Genomic DNA, 17,733 nt, shown 5'->3' on the forward strand with positions numbered 1-17,733 from the left:
TTATTCTTTCCTGCATCCTCTGATCTTACATTGAAAGCATTTAGTGATAATGATTGGGCTGGATGCCCTACTACTCGCAAATCTATTACAGGTTTTTGTGTATTTCTTGGCTCATCTCTAATAAGCTGGCGTGCTAAGAAACAAACAATAGTTTCCAGATCATCTTCCGAAGCTGAGTATCGTGCTCTTGCTTCTACGACGTGTGAACTTCAGTGGTTGCATTACTTACTTCAGGATCTTCATGTTCTTCATTCACATCCTGCCCTGCTTTTCTACGACAACAAATCTGCACTTCAGATTGCTGCTAATCCCACATTTCATGAGCGTACCAAGCACATAGAAATAGATTGCCATGTTGTAAGACAAAAGGTTCAATCGGGTCTCATTCATCTTATGCCCTGTTCTTCCTCTAATCAGTTAGCTGATTTACTCACTAAGGCTCTTTCTCTTGCACCATTTCGAGCTAATTTGTCCAAGCTGGGAATGTTAAGTATCCATTCTCCAGCTTGCGGGGGGATATTGAAGCATGTTGAAGCTGAAGTTGAAGCATCAACGAATGAAGATTAAATGATGTTAGTCACCGTAAATTAGTTAGTATGTAATTAAATTAGTTAGAAGTTTGTTACTGTAATTAGTTAGTCTATTTAGTTTGTTAATAATAGTTAGAAGTTAGTTAATCTAACTCAGCTAAGTTAGAGTTGGTTACTAACAAACATGTTGTATATAAGAAACCAACTATTGTAACTTTCATTAATCAATTTTGTATCTTTGATTCTTGAGTAAGAAGTATTTTCATTTCAGAATTAGTTTTCTCAACAATCTCCCGGGACCTGAAACTATCAATTGAGTAAGAGTTCCAGCGATTATCCCTATTAGCACACGAAAAAGGACTNATTCTGTAAAATCATTGATTCTTGAATGAAGAATTATTTTTCTCAGAATCATTTCAGAATCAGTTTTGTCTATCACTCATCAAAATCATGATTGATTTCAAATTGCAGGAATTTGATGAAATACATAAAATCAGCTTACATTTACCTGGGAGTGAAAGTCGTGGGTGGTTCAGCCATCAAAGATCAGGATCTTCAATTATTATTAAGCTATCTCAACATTGTAGTAACATAAAGTTGATTGGTTTTGCTATATCGATCCGTCGTTCTTGCATTTGAGACGGGTTATCATGGGGATGTTTTTGCAGTTGAAGTAAACTGTAGGTGCAATTACGGTATTAGTGGTAAGTTTGATTGGAGATGTTTTGTTGAATATCCCGAGTCAGATCACATAGTATTAGGATATACGCCTTGTATAGATCTTAAGGGTGATTGCGCAACTGCCTCTTTTAAGTTCAGCATGTCCAGATTCTATTTCTATCTACATGTAAATAAAATATCGCAAATTTTCTTGAAATTTTTAACCTATTTTGTATTAAATCAATTAAATTGATTAGTTAATGCCTGCCCTTAAATATTAATTAAAACTTGGGCTCTGGTTTTGGTTGTATTAAAGAAAGCAAGAAAGCCGTTAATTTTTGTGTAAGATTGCTGACAATTAGATGCAAAATACTAGCACAGGCTTAGGTGCTACAATAAATATTTTACTAATTAAGTGTGGGAACCACTAAAATTATAGTAGTATTAGGATATACGCATTGTATAGATCTTATTTTAAGGGTGATTGCACAACTGCCTCTTTTAAGTTCAGCATGTCTCATAAGAGAAGAAAAGTAAGCCCAGAAGCAGGTTTGAAATTGAAATGTTGTGGGGTTCATCCACTGTACATGACCAGTGAAGATTTAGGTGAAACAATGATAGCAGACGCTGAAAATTTAATGAAATTGTATGATGAAAACTCTAGCAGAAGTGAAAGTGGAACTGAAAATGAAACATCTAAAGAGGTTGAAGTGGTCCCAACTGCCAACACATATTGCTATTTAAGAGCTGGTTGCTTATTGCTCTTCTTAATTGTGCTCTTTGGCTGCTGGAGCCTCTTAATGGTAAATTATTTTTTGTCATTTATGTAATTTCCACTCTTTGTTTATTTGCTTACAATTAGTGCTTAAATTGAAGCTTTGGAAAACTGTTTATGAGGAAAATCTACAGTTTCTCACGAAAATTCTTTATTTCACTTTCCAACTACTGTGTTTTAGCATAATAAGGAACTGGTAATTAACCTAATGTTTTGTTTCATTGTTTAGATTTCAGATTACTGAAATTCCGATTGCAAAGAAGCAATTGAGTTTCATATCATTAATTAATTCTTGTTAATTGAGCTTATAAGCACTTGGAGATCCCTCGTATAATTGATAGTATAGTGCCTGCATAAATAGTTTAAAGTGCTGAATTTTTTAGGCCTGACTTTGAAGACGACAAGTTGAAATTGATCTCTCTGCTTATTTCTTTTTCCTTGATAATATCTAGAGATTTTATATAATTAGGTTCCTACGAAAATCCTGAGAACTAATTTTATGAATGGTTGGTGATGTGTTTCATTTTGTTAAAGGGAAGCCTTTGAAGATGAGGTCGATGATTTTGTTACTGCTAGATTTGGAGTTCATCTTGGAGCACAAGGAGAAGTTCAGGTAACTTTTTTATTACTTTTACAAATTGGTCTCTTGCAAATGCCATATTCTCATAATCTAATTAGACATTCAATTCGAAACTCTTCATCTTTCATGCCTCTGATTAATTATAATTATAATGTACTTTTCACGGGTTTGCACTTGGGCTTTGAAATGGAATCTAAGTGCTGAGGTAGACTTAGAAGATTGTGCTAGAATTGATCAAATGAGATACAAATTGGTCTATGGTATTCCTCCCCTGTTTTTAGCAAACTGTGTGTTTATAATCTTTTTGAGTGATTATTTTCTGAATTTTCACTCAACAATTCTTCCTTATATTGCAGGTATATGTCCAACAACTTTGATTGTTTAATGATAAGGTCACATTTTAATAACCTTCATCAATTGCTATGTGAAAATGACTTGAAGTATGAACGGCTCCTACTTTCATACACAGAACTGCCCTAAATTCATCTTCTTCTTTTCTCTTTGGAACGAGACTATACACCTCCTCAACCCTGAACTACAGTGCAACACTTATGCTGACTTCTCTAGTTCTCTTACCAAAAATAACTCCAGGAATTCATCATTCAAGATCAAGCATGGTTTTTGTGGCATTTATCGGTGTTGGACTTAATCTTCTACTTAAGTCTTCCACATCCAAATCCTTCTAAGTAGAAGAAGAGCTTACTGTCCAGCAAACACAAAAAATCAACAGGAATTTTCAATAAAAAGATAGATGCTCAGTGTCCAAAGAGGATTACTCAATAGAATTGAAGTACATTTTTCTGCAGTATTGCGAGCTATGTAATGAAAGAAAAGGCCAATAAAAGAATAAATTTTAAAACTGCAATATGAAAGCCATAAGATTTTATAATTGCTAATATACAGAATAAATGTTCAGTTCAAGAGTGCCATAATATGCTTTCAGTTACACTAGAATGAAAAACAAAAGGAAGAAGACTATTTGTGAACACTGCAAAACATAAACCCAAGGAGTGAGAACTTTGCTCTATAGGAGAGGAAGGAATTGTGAGCTGGTACAATCCCGCCTTAAGTACTTCTTGAAGCAATGTGACCTTTGGAAATTTGCCCTAGGTCACAAAATGACTATACTATTATCTCTTGTAAACAAGAGATGCTTAGTTCACACAAGATGGTTTATAAATACAGTATGCAAGTTAGAAGAATCATATGCAAATCCAATATGAGAAACAGGCAAGAGCTTACCATTACCAATTTGAAGTTGTTCTTTTCCTTTTTATCAGATTTCACAGCTAGTTGCCTAGGGTTAGCAGTAACAGAGCAATGTGTCCAGATTTGCTGCACACTTGGCAAATAAGCTTTCCTTTGCCAAAATTATTTCCTCTGCCGCTAGCATAACTCTAATGTCGATTTGACAGAAACATAACACGTCCAGGATCCTGATTTTGCACCATATCTTTGCTACTTCGTTCTATCTTCAATTTTCAAATTAACATAATTTAGAAAATGAATAAATACTCATGATAGAAGTTATTTAATTTTTTCAAATCCTCTTTGCTAATTCGTTCTATCTTTATTTTTTGATTAATCTTCATCTTCATGATTGACATTGTTTTCCGTTTCCTCAAAAGCATCTTCATCTTTTATCATTGACATTGTTTTCAATTTCCTCGAAAGTATATTCACAAAAGTACTAAAATCTCCCCATTAGCACAAGTGAAACAAAAGTTTGGAATATGAATCCCAATTTGTAACTTCTTCTTCTTCTTCTTCTTATTATTATTATTATGCAATCTCTTGAATTTGAAATTATATCTTGGAAAGCAAGAGGATTCTTATTTTGGGCTGGGCTTGGGGGTGATTCAACTTAATTTAATGTCAGTGGTGTTGGCGTCAGCCCTTTAGGTGGGCTTGAAGGTTTAGGGGTTGGGCTCTTCTTAAAACAAAATAAACGAACTAAATTCCTGGATTTAAAAATAAGATTAATGGAATATTTAATTCTTTTATAAAAGAAAAGAAAAGAAAAAAGCACATGGCTGATGGCTCATCAAACTTCAATGCTTGTCCAAAGACAAGTTTTAAATTTTTTTTTTTTTTTATATATATATATATAAATGATTAGTTTTAATCAAATGGGTATTTGTATGAAATAATGGAGGTATTTTGATAATTAATAAATATTTTATAGATTTTAGCTTAGGAAATAAGTGATTTAAGAGAGAAGTTACAATAATTCCAAACTAAGCTCGATATTTTTTATTTCATTTCATTCTCCATATGCTTTGAAGATTTTGATAAAAGTTCTATTAAAAAGCACAATTTAATTAAAGTTACTATCATGTAACAAGATAATATAGTGACTCCAGGGAAATATTTTTATTCTATTAATTTACTAATTTATGGGACCTTAATAACCTTTAATTTCTAAAAGCCAATATCTTTTTTGCTGTTGCAAATTTTAAATAAGTAATATCACAATTATAAAATTTTCTAACAAAGAGTTCAGTTGAATATAAAGTGATATAATATTATTATTTAAATGAAACATCAGTTAATGAGTTGTCTTTGTGTATTCACTCTACTGATTATATTTTATCACATCATTTTATGTAATATTATTCATTTTCAATGCTTGCTTTATTAGTATTATGTACTGATTGATTTAACACAACTCTCTTGTGAAATCATAAAATCCAAAATTATTCTTCCTTTTATTACAACTTGGTATGGCAACGAACATGTTCTCTTTAATTAATTTCTTAGAAATTGCCTTGCAATTAATCTATAATTTCAGCAAAATTAATTTGTTGATGAAGTTGTTGAATTCTCATATTAACTTGACCAAGACTTGCATATTATGTTCCCCCATCACTTTAATTTGATTTTGATATTTTATCAATCATTCTTGATATTATAAAGTTAATAAAGGGTCTAATTTATTAACAATTTGAATTGTTTAATTATGTAAACTATTAAAATAACTATTTAACATGATATCTTTCTAAGAAATTTCGTGACACTTAGTCAATAATTTCAGTCAACTGGTAATTACTTTCACCTCTAATGAGTTGAATTCAGTCATAAATAAGACATTTTATTTGGACTATTATTACAATAATTGAATCAATTTGTGTTTTTATAAAAGAGAAAGATAATTTCTAAGAAGATGGGCCCTTTTGTCAAATCATCTTTCATGGTGGGGTGCATCACCTAGGAAAATAAACGAGGATAAGGTTTTGCGGGGGTGCCACCTTTTCCATCATCTTCATTCTTCTCTCAGTCACTTTCATTCTCAACACTATTTTTACCTAACATTTATGAGTGTTTTTCACTTGTCCTTAATGGAAAATTTTAAAGAGAGAATTTTAATCAAGTGGGTGACGTTGTCATTTTAAATTTCAATCATTTACTCGGTTTAATATTTGCTAAGTGAAGAAGGTTAAAATCGTCATTTTGTTCTAGAAGCCCTAATATGAAAAGAAAGAATCTTTTCCATATTGAGCTAACATGGATGAAAATATCAATTTCATTATGATGATTAGATATGGAGCTTGAAGATCATATATAGTTAAAATTAAATAAATAAGGCAATATGACAATATGACAATCTCACACATAGAAGGACACTCAATTTACGTGATTCGGTAAATCTTGGCTACATCTACGAGATAAAATACTGAAATAAAACATGATAGTAGTGAAGGGGTGGTAAACGAGCCAAGCCGAGCCAAGCTTTGGACTAATCGAGCTCGGCTCAATTGCTACGGTGTTGAGCTCGAGTTCGAGCTTGACGCTGAAAATTTGAGTTTATGTAAGCACAATTGATATTCTAGTAATTTACCTTATTGTACTGATAATGTTGCTAACGAGTCATTGAAGACTATATTCAACCACGTTTAATGGTTGTTGATTGGCATTCCTAGCCCATAATATTTAAATTTTTTTAAAAAAAATTTATATAAATGATTAATTTTAATTAAATGAGTATTTGTATGAAATAATGGAGGTATTTTGATAATTAATAAATACTTTATAAATGTTAGCTTAAGAAATAAGTAATAAAGAGAGAAGCTACAACAATTCCAAACTAAGCTCAATATTTTTTTCATCATCCACATGCTTCTTAGATTTTGATTAAAGTTTTATTAAAAAGCACAATTTAATTTATGTTACTATCATATAACAAGATAATATTAGTGACGTAAAATGTCTAGCAGATGAGTTTGTAGAGAGGGTTGAGCGTCAAAAGCTCAAACGTGGGCATGCCAATTTAAAACATCCATAAATTTTTTATGTAGAATGAGTTACGAGGACCATAAGATATCAACGGAAAGCTCGTTATGAAGTCATTGACGTGGCAACTTGGTTTCCTTATTGGGGTCGTTTTCGAGCCCAAAATCCACTGTTTCGGCCTATTTTGGAGTCGTTTAAGTTTTTTGCACGTTTTCTCTATTTTATTTAGAGTCCTTTTTTATTTTATAATTATTCAACAATTAAGATTTTATTTCCTTGTTTATTGAGAATCTTGTTAGGGTTGGCTGTCACTACCGTATATAAATATTTTTAGTCCTTTTTTTTTCAGATATAAAATATTTTCAGAATTTCTTTTAAACTTTGACTTAAATTTATGTGTTTGAGACTTGTTTATCAATCCTAAGACATAGTTGAGTACTAGTCCTATTTTTACACTGAGTCACTGCATCATATAGTGAGTGATATGATAACAATATGTTCAATATAATATTTTTATTCTATTTATTTTTGTCCACATTTCATTTAATTTTCCTTTTGATTAGTCAAAAGGGGGCGGCCAACAGAATTAGATGAATATTTATATTTTCTTCTTAGATGGTTTCATGTATTCATGTTTATCTTAAGCTTGTTCTTTCAATATATATATATATATATATAGAATGATGGAGGGGCCTTAGTCTCCACTTTTTACGTTTCTCACAATGCACTAAATAATTAAATTCTTTGTCAGCTTAACATTAAGGGGCGTTTAGTTAAGAGAATATTGTATTACCGTAAATGTTATATTAATGGGAAGATAGATTACTTTGAAAATTATTGGGCATATTATATAAAATGTGTTTAGTTAGATTGGAATAAATTGGTAAGTATGTTATATTGATATGTTTAGTTGGAAGGAATAAATTTGTGGGTATATTATATAGATTACTGAATTACCCTTCTTTTTTAATATTATTATTTAGATTGTTTTCTTAATCTCCTACATTTGAGAATTTAGCTCAACACTTCAATAATAAAGTTTGAAAATTAACAAAACACCCCAGCCACTTAAGAAGACAGTCAGCCACCCGCCGACAGTCCCTTAAACGGTGCACGACTAGTTGAACTGGTCGTTCGTGTGCCGATCTGGTCGAAAATTGTCAAATCTACAACCAGATCTCTAGCCATCATTAACGACCAAATTTTGGCTGTCAATGATGGCTAAAGATCTGGCCGTTAACGACCATAATAGATATGACCATTTCTGACCATTAATCTAGACAAAAACGACTAGATTCAACTAGTTGTGCGTGTTCTGACAACATCCGCCGATCAATGATGGTGGTCGCGTTCTGACGACATACGCCGGTCAGTGGTGGTGGTCGATGGCCGGTAGTAGGAGGCGGGTGGTGGTGGCCACGTTCGACATTCTTGTAAATTGTTTTCAATACAAGAGCATTCTTATCCAAAAGTTGTGTACAAGGTTAAAATAGTCCATAAATATTCTTGTAAATTGTTTTCCAAAACAAGGGCATTCTTGTCCAAAATTTTTAATAGTTAGGGGTATAATTGAAACGAAAATAAGATTACCCAATAATCTCACAATACCTAAGAGAATGTTGGTATTTTGATTACCACCTATATAACCAACAGTGATTACTATTGGTTTTGAAAGATTATCGAAATCTTATATTACTTGTTAACCAAACATGATAATTTAAGTAACATAAAAATGATGTTATGAAGTAATTCCACATAACTCTCAACCGAACATACTCTAAATGATTATTTCTTCAAATGGGATGGTTAATATATAATTAACTAAGAATAACATTTCCGACAATTTTATGTAGTTAGTTGTAATCGAAAATTAGAGTAAAATAATGTTTATTTGCAGTTTACTTAATTATTTTTATCAAAATAAATTATTTTAACTTTTTTAATTAATGGAATTGTTCAAGTGTGCTTTCTAATTATTTCTTTAATAAAGTTGAAGTATTTACATTTTTGTCCCTAAAGTCTGAGGACATTGTTTCAAAGATTAGTAAAAAATATTTTGCTGAAGAGTGATGCTATGGGTACTAATGGATGAGTACTAATATGTGTACTAACTAAAGCATAGTACCCGTACTATGCGCATAGTACGAGTACTATACTTTAATTAGTACACATATTAGTACTCATTCATTAGTACCCAAAGTATTATTGTTTGCTGAAAAATGCAAACTAACTGCCAAAGGGTATATATGTCTTTCCAAACCTTTCTTAAAATTGAAAGCTGACTAGTAAAACGGTGAATGGACATGACATCAGGGTCCACGTTTGAACGAAGGAACTGAAATGAAGCCTTGGGAATTGACTGAAACAATTGGACTAGATGAAAACTATTCGACGACTGTGATTTACATGTAACATTGTTCTAAGTCTACATTAGCTTCTCATATGATGTTTATCACTTTATATATGTAATTGCAACACATATGGATTAATTATTTTTCTTCCATATTACTTACCTCTTTATAAAAATTTTCCTCATTCAATCCCTTAATTTCAAATAATAATTGAGGTATTATTACAACAACTAATTAAGAAACAATTTTAAAAAATATGGTATTTAACACAACTTAAAAGAATTAATGAGTAACTTAATTAATTGACCTCCGTATATGCAAATTCAATAATTATAAAACATGAAATAGTATATATTTGAAGTACACAAAAACAGTGTTTTAGGGTTTATACCAAGGTTAACTTAATAGGTGGGAACCCCCATAAAGCCGTGAACCCTCACTGGTAATTGCCAAATGAGTTGTCTTGTCGCTGAGCAGAGAGGTTGATGAGTAGTCTTGTCGTAGGGCAGAGAGGCAGATGACGTTTGTAAAAATGAGGGCAGGCTGTGGGGTCTAGCTATATTAAAGTTTTGGGAATCTGAGGGGACATTCCCCCGATATGACTTTTGAAAAATTTTATTACAGGTTGCAGAGCCGATGTTTCTCTCTCTTAACTCCCCTTTCCTCTTTTTTTTTTTTTTTTTTTTTCTAGTTTAAATTCTGCAAAAATGCTAATGACACCAATATTCTGCATTTTCCCATGCAAGGAAAATGAAAATAAAACAGAAAATCCATAAATGAACAGCACTAATAAAAACTCAATAGACAATTAAAAGATTAGAAGTTAACGATCAAGCCACCAATTCCAATAGTGCCCATATGGCTCGCTTGGATCTCGTACATTCAGCGGCCATATCTATGCCATGTCAGGCCTACCTTGGTCATCGTGGCCCAGCTACGGCCAAGGCTGCTAGCTAACTACATGGTTGTTGGCTACTTTTTAATTTTTCAATTTTCTTAAAAAGTTTTTTCTATACTCTTAAGATGCGTTAACTTTTTATCATTTTTTAATTGATACGTTCACAATTTTATGGATTCTTTTTAAAATTATTTGACTTACAAATTTTATTTTGTAAACTTACATTCATACCCTTAATGTTTAAAGTTAACATTTTTCACTGTTAATTGTTTCTTTTTGAAAGGAAATGAAAAATTATGTCCTTTTAACACCAAATGCAATTTTTAGTGAGACTTCATATTTTTTTTTTGTATTCAGTCAGTTTATGCATACTTCAATTAGTTTTTCAGGGCTTTAAAATTAACGATAAAGTAATCCTCTATTAATAGCTGTCATTTATTAATAGTCGTGAAGATATAACTTAAGATCTTTTAAGTAATATGTTCAAGAGTCTCGAACAAATTGCCAAACTATCTAGAAACTTCATATTATTCAATCATAGTTGTTCATCTTACTAAGTTGGGTCCAATGAATTTGTAAAGACATTTCAATCATAAGGGTAAATGGTCATATTTTTTTTTTTTCTTGTTAACGGAATATTTACTAAATCTTGTAGGTGGGACAATGTGTTTTCCCAACCCTTTTTTGTTTGTCTTTTACAATCAACTTTATTAAAGAGAAATTATATATGACCCCACTGTTTTCTCACTATTTTCTTTTATCATTTCAAACAATACCATATACAGTGTAAATTTATATCTAGCTGATCATCTAAACTATATGCTGAACTTTCTTTTATTGCAATTTAAAAACTTTGATTTACAAGACATGTATAATAACAACAACAACAATAATAATAATAATAATAATAATAATAATAATAATTTTTCTAAACTTTCACAAGTCATATTTGTTTTATTATTACTATTCCTTATCTTGATTTGTTATTTTATTATAGAAGTTTATTTATTTTTCTTTTGCACTATACCTTACGCTTGAAGGTTTATCTTTTTCGTAAAAATTTTTTTCTGTATAATGCAAGAGTACTACAATTATTAGTAGTTTTGGAATGAAAATGTTAAGGCGGAGGTTGAGAAAGAGAATGAAACTGTTTTGGAATTTCTGAAGCCCGGTCCCCGGAATTATGAAGTTGCTGAAAGAGAATTGTATTTTAATTATGGTTGAGAATTGTATCAAGTCATTTCCACAGGACTGATTTCTATTGTCTGCCTACTTTTGACTATTTCGAAAGCATTGCATTTCTTTCAAAGTGAATTATCGGCATTGCCAGCTTCTTTTTGACTCGCTTTATTTATTTATTTAAATAAAATATTTGGTAGAAGAGAGTGGAAAGAAAGTTTTCAGTGTTTCAATATATCCTTTCTTCCAATCTTCGTTGGTCTTTACTCACCCAGAAGAAAAGCAAACATAGCACTCTGGTCCTTGAATACAGCTCTTACACAGATATAGCGATTGAGGTGCCATTTCCTTAAACTTCCAAAACCAACTCCTTCCAGTACTCTTAACTATTATTAATTTTCTGTCATTTTATTTGCCTTACTTTCTATCCAGTATCCATTACTATCTGCAAACCAAAAAATAAAAGATTTTTTGTTCATGGAGCTTTTTCTCATAAACACATTAGTTTCTGGCTTTCTGCTGTGTTTTCAATATTATTAATTTTCTGTCAATATTATTAATAATTAGGGGTAAAATTATAACAAAAATAAGACTATCAAGTAATCTAAGAATACTTAAGAAACTAGTGATATTTAGATTAACACTTATATAACCAACAACGATTATTATTAGTTTTGAAAGATTACTGGAATCTTATATTACTTACTAACCAAATATGATAATATAAGTAATATAAGATGACATTATGAAGTAATCTCACATAACTCCTAACCAAACACACCCTAAAGGATTATTTCTTCAAATTGGATAGGTAATATATAATTAACTAAGAATAACATTTCTAACAATTTTATGTCAGTTAATTGTAATCGAAAATTAGAGTAAAATAAAAGTTTATTTGTATTTTACTTAATTATTTTTATCAAAAAAAATTCTTTTAGCTTTTTTAATTAATGGAATTGTTTAATAAGTGTGCTCTCTACTTATTTTTTGAGTAAACGATATATTCTCATTTAAGGTTTAGTAAAATCTCAAATTGATATCTTTGGTTTTATAAATTATAGATTTTTACCCTTAAATTGACGTTGCCAATGACAAATGGGTTGTGACATAGGGGCAGAGGGTAATTATGAGAAAATTTTGGTTAAAAGAATGAATATCCTTTAATTGTTATTTTAAATAATTTTTGATTAATTTAAAGGTGGGAATATAAAATTTATGATATGTGGGAACTTTCATTTTCAATAACCCTTGGTTGGGAAGATGTCGTTTAGTGCTTTAGTCTATTTCTTTAATAAAGTTGAAATATTTACGTTATTCTCCCTAAAGTCTGAGGACATTGTTTCCAAAACTAATAAAATATTTTGTTGAAAAATGAAAACTAACTGCTAAATGGTATATATGTCTTTCTAACCCTTTCTTAAAATTGAAACCCAACTGAAACAGTGGATGGAAATATGACATTGATAAGACAGAGATCAGGGTCCACACTTGAACAAAGGAACTGAAATGAAGCCTTGGGAATTGACTGTAACAATCGGACTAGATGAAAACTAATCGACGGCTGTGATTTACATGTAACATTGTTCAAGTCTACATCAGCTTCTCATGCTTACACCATACATCTTGCTCAGCTATCAGAGAGATTTGCGTTTGGTTCCTTCCTTCAGGCTTCAGCAGCTTTGCTTTGCTTCTGAACCTCAACAGATAGTTTGAAACATATATGAATTAATTGTTTTTCTTAAATGAAAAATTAATTATCTAAATCATTTTAATTCTTCTGGTAAATGTTTATCACTTTATACATGTAATTGCAACACATATCCATTAATTATTTTTCTTCCATATTGCTTACCTCTTTATAAGACTTTTCCTCATTCAATCCCTTAATTTCAAACAATAATTGAGGGATTATTACAACAACTAATTAAGAAGCAATTTTAAAAAATATGGTATTTAACACAACTTAAAAGAATTAATGAGTAACTTAATTAATTGACCACCATATATACAAATTCAATAATTATAAAACATGAAATAATATTTATTTGAAAGCACACAAAAACAGTGTTATAGCCTTATAGGTATCTTCAATGTGCCATGTTCAATTCTATTAATTAATTCCCGGTGATAATATTGAAAGTGAACCCACATTGAAGGTAGACGTGTTGCATAAACCTCATCGCTAATTTATACAAGATGTCACGGGTCCAAAGTTCTATACCAAAGGTTAACTTATCAGGCGGAGGGATTCCCTGAACCCCATAAAGCCATGAACCTCACTGCTAATTGCTGATGAGTTGTCTTGTCGCTGAGCAGTAAATGAGTAATCTTGTTGTAGGGCAGATGATTTTTGTAAAAGTGAGGGCAGGTTGTGGGGTCTAGCTATATTAAAGTTTTGGGAAGGTGAGGGGAGATTCCCCCGATAATTACTTTTTAATAATTTTATTACAGTTAAATAACTTAAAATGTAAGAGAAGAGAAAAGAGGAAAAGAAATGAAATGAAGCGAAATAAATTGAAAAAATAGATTAAATTTGACTACAATTTATATTAAAGTATTTTTAATTTAATTTTTAAAATATAATCATATAAGTAATTATTTCATATTTAAAAATTACCGTTAAAAATCATGAGTATGATTAAACACAAATAATCAAGTTTTCAAAAATACTACATTTAATAAGCTAATTATTTCTTTAATAAAGATGAGACATTTACATTTTTCTCATTCTTAGTGTTATATAATTAATTAACAGTATATTTGTTACACGATATTGTATAATGTAAAGAGCATCTAATAATACTCTATATAACATTAATAAAAAAAAAATCTAATTTTTTATTTTTTGATACTCTTATTATTATTGTTAATAATAAATTCTCTTAGCATTTTTTAATTGATGGAATTAATTAATAAAAAAATATTCTAAAATTTTATTATCTTGAATCATTTTAATTCTTCCGTTAAATGTTTATTATTTTATACATGTAATTGCAAAAACTAATCAAGAAGCAATTGAAGCAATTTTAAAAACTATTTTATTAACATTATTTTTCTTCCTTTTTCTAATTCAATCCTTTAATTTTAAATAATAATTGAGGCGTTATTACAACAGCTAATTAAGATTTAAGAAGCAATTTTAAAAAATATGTACAGACAAAAAAAAAGAAAAAAAAAAGACATTTAACACAACTTAAAAGAATCAATGGGTAGCTGAATTAATTGACCACAAAGACAGTGTTATAGGTATCTTCAATGTGCCACATTCAATTCTCTTAATTTATTCGCTGTAACAAAATTAAATGTGCACAGACGAGTTGCATAGGGAAGCAGATGAGTAGTCGTAGGGCAGGGAGGCAGATGACTTTTGCAAAAGTGAGGGCAGGTTGTGGGGACTGAGTCTGGCTATATTAAAGTTTGAGTAAACCACATGTTCCCACGGAGTCTGGCTATGTTAAAGTTTGAGTAAACGACAATTTTTGTAGGGATTTAGTTTAAATTATTATTATTATTATTTAATATATAATATATATTTTTATTTTTATTTAATATATATATATATATAAATCGGTTTAAAAAATCGTTTTCGGTTAACCGGTTTTGATTTTTTCCTAAACCAGTAATGAACCAAAAATCTAGTTTTTTGAATTTCTTAAACTGTAACCAAATCATTTTTTCTGTTAACCAGTTCTTTGATTCGACTACTAATTCGATTTGATTTTTGTATTTTTTTTTAACATTTTTAACAAAAATGTCAAAACCATCGTTGATTTTTAAGTTTTCACACAGGTGCAAATATTGTATAATAATATTACATATATAATATTTTTATACAATATAATCTGATAAAAAAATAATTAATTAATTTTAAATTAAAAATAAACTTTAGTTCAATAATCTTTTATTGTTATGTTTTAGGAGAAATTAAAACAAGGCCATGAATTCGCGTTTTGTTCGCTCTTTCTGAATTCTGATATTGAGTCATCATAAGCGCATCAATTTGGGAAATTTCCTTTGATGCAACTTTTGTCTCAGCCATTACAGGAAGTATTTCATTATTGAATAAAATATAATAACAAATGTTCCCTACTGAGTGTTATTGTTTGTAATTACATGGTCGCCGGCAACTCCCATCATTTCCAGCCTTCCCATAGCCAACACGCTCACCACTTGTTTGACAAAATTCCTCACCCAAGGCCACCACCCGGCCACTTTACCCTTGTCAAATGAGGGTTATTTTGAAACTTTCATTTTCATTTTAGATTTAGTATAGTTAAAATGATCATTGTACCCAATAATTGTTATATTAAATGATTGTATGTTAATTTATGGGTGGGAATATGAAATTTATGAAATCAGGAATGGGAACTTGCTTGTCCGCTAAACCTTGGGTGGAAACAGTAGTTTACTCTTAAAGTTTTAGGGAGCTGAGGGGAGAGGATCATCCAATAATTACTTTTTAATAATTCTATTACAGTTAAATTTTATTAGTTTCATGTCAAAGAGCTTATAGGGCTGACGCACCACCCTAAGAGAAGAAAATAAACGAAGTAAATTCAAAATATAGAGTAAAATTGTCTAGAATTTAGGAAATTATCCCTGTCAAATTACCCACAAATTGAACTTCCCGTTATGGCATTCAATACTTGACAATTGGCAATAATATAATTTTTTTTTTTTTTTTTTATAGAGTAGTTTTAACCTATTTTTAAATCGTAAGAACAAAATATTTACTATTTATTTTGATAAAACAGAAATTTCAGTTTTATTATGAAAAAATTGACATAAATTTTGCATATTTATAATTAAAAACCACTCCAAAAAAAAATCAATAACTTTGTACGCAAAATTAACTGTTAAAAAAAAAAAATTGATCATTGAATTATTTTTATAAAAATAGTCTTAGTTAATTATTTTCAAGGATCACTTTATAGAGAGAAGAGGAGGCAATAGAGAATTCGTGAAATGTGAAGAGAGGTGAGATATTCAAACATTTGGGGTGTCTTCTTTCTATCTTAAACCTTAAAGTCGTTATCACAATAATATTGTGACTTACCTGATCCTTTGGACTTATAGAGTATTAAATAGATTTAGAAATTAATTGATGTACTCAACAATGTTAAATAGAAAATTCAAACGGATATCACTTGTAATTGCAATAATGATAAAAGATATTTCATATTTTAACTTTTAATAATGTATTGATATTTCATATGGTTATTATAAAACCATTCTAAAAATCTTTCATGAAGCCGTACCTCATTATCATTTAGTTTTTATTTTCTCTTATTTATTATTATTGCTAGTAATAGTATAAAACACATTTTTCAAAAAATAAAATAAAATAGATTTCATGTTGAGCATTATATAAATTTTTATAAGATTTTAAGACTATGAGTATCGGACTTAATATGCTGATTGAGATGGAAATAAAGATGGAGATGGAGAGAGCTGGCAATTGACTTAACAATGTTAATAGGAAAATTCAAGACGACCATCCCTGCATTGTAATTTCAATATTATCGAAAATTTTTCATATTTAAAAGTTCAATAATGTATTTGTATATTACATACTTATTTTTTTTACTTTATTTCATTTAGTTATTATGATATCAACATAATTTGAATAAAAATCTTTTAAAAATCTTTACTAAAGTCGTACGTCATCATATTTGGTTTCTTATTTTCTCTTCTTTATTATTATTGTTAGTAGTAGTATAAAAACTCATTTATTTTTAAATAAAATAGATTTCATGTTGAGCATTATATAAATTTTCATAGGATTTTAAGAAAGTTTTGACTATTCAAATAAGATTTATAATCATCTTTATAGTTTTGATTGAAACTTTTGATGAAGTTTCATGGTGCTGTATGGTAGACCACCACGAAACTTTTGATAAAATAGAAAATTTCAATTTTATCCTAATAAATTTTGCATATTCATAACTAAAACCAAAAAAAAAAAAAAAAAAAATCAATTATTTTATACTGAAAATTAAACTGTTGAAAATTTTCAAAAATTGATCATGGAATTATTTGTATATAAGTAGTTTTGGTAATTATTTCGAACAATTACTTTATAGGGAGACTGGAGGCCGGACATAATTCGTGAAATGTGAAGAGACTAGAGAGGTGAGAGATTCAAACATTTGGGTTGTCGTCAATCCTATCCCAAACCTTAATCCCATTAAAATTTTTCTCCACAAAATAAGGAAGTGAGAGAGACTCAGACTTAATAGCAGTCTAATAAAGCCAGGTCTACACTGTCTTTATATCGCATTTTTTTTTTCAGTTTACTTTTAATAATTTATTTGTATATTATAAACTCATTTATTATTATTTTTTACTTTATTTCATTAAGCTATTTTAATTTTTTTAAAACAATTTAATGAAGTCATATGTCATCATAGTTTAGTTATAAATTTTCATAAATAACATCTTTTTATAGAAGTTTCATAAGATTTTAAGTCGGTTCTGATGAAGTTTCATGATGAGTGCATGGACTTTGTAGGGTACTACAATGACAT

This window comes from Pistacia vera, unplaced genomic scaffold (genome assembly GCF_008641045.1).
Source record: "Pistacia vera cultivar Batoury unplaced genomic scaffold, PisVer_v2 Contig249, whole genome shotgun sequence".
Taxonomy (NCBI): Eukaryota; Viridiplantae; Streptophyta; class Magnoliopsida; order Sapindales; family Anacardiaceae; genus Pistacia; species Pistacia vera.